Genomic DNA, 679 nt, shown 5'->3' with positions numbered 1-679 from the left:
TTTTATTATTCCAGCTTGCCCTGGTACAGACAAGATTTTATAGGAATCTAGTTTTTTGTTAATCCTTTCTTCTCTAGATACCTTAGCATACTTAAGTCCTTGGGTGGGGACTTTCTAAATTCCTAAAACTGGAGTGTTAGAATTTGGAAATTAGGTCTGAATGAGCACTGGCATTTGAACAGGTTTGTGACACAAAGGTTTGGGACTGAAATGTAATTGGTCTGACATTTTAGCAACTGGTTAAGTTCCAAAATATAGATAACATTATTTTAGAATTAGCAGTTTCGGGAAAAATACTGATTATGATAAATAAAGCTGGTTACCTGGAGATAATTAAAAATTAAAATTATTAAAAAAATGATTATGGCAGACAAATACTTTTTATGTTTTTTGTTTTGGTTTGTTTTCCATCTAAAGAAATCAGTGCCTTCGTTCAGCACAAGAGATTATCCTCCACCCACCATTGGGACATGCTCCCTCTTGACCAAACTCAGCAAATTCAGAGTCGCCAAAGACAATAGGAAGACATGGTGAATGAAATCTGTGGGGACTAGTAAAATGCTGACTGTTAAAGAAAAAAGTAAGATGTTCTTGGAACAGATGGTCCCTGAGACACCTGGGAAGCTGTGAGAGATCAGGGACTTACAAAGCACAGTCATACAGGAAAGCACTTTAGCCA

This window comes from Pyxicephalus adspersus, chromosome Z (assembly GCF_032062135.1).
Source record: "Pyxicephalus adspersus chromosome Z, UCB_Pads_2.0, whole genome shotgun sequence".
NCBI classification, from domain to species: domain Eukaryota; kingdom Metazoa; phylum Chordata; class Amphibia; order Anura; family Pyxicephalidae; genus Pyxicephalus; species Pyxicephalus adspersus.
This window is presented reverse-complemented; position numbering follows the sequence as displayed.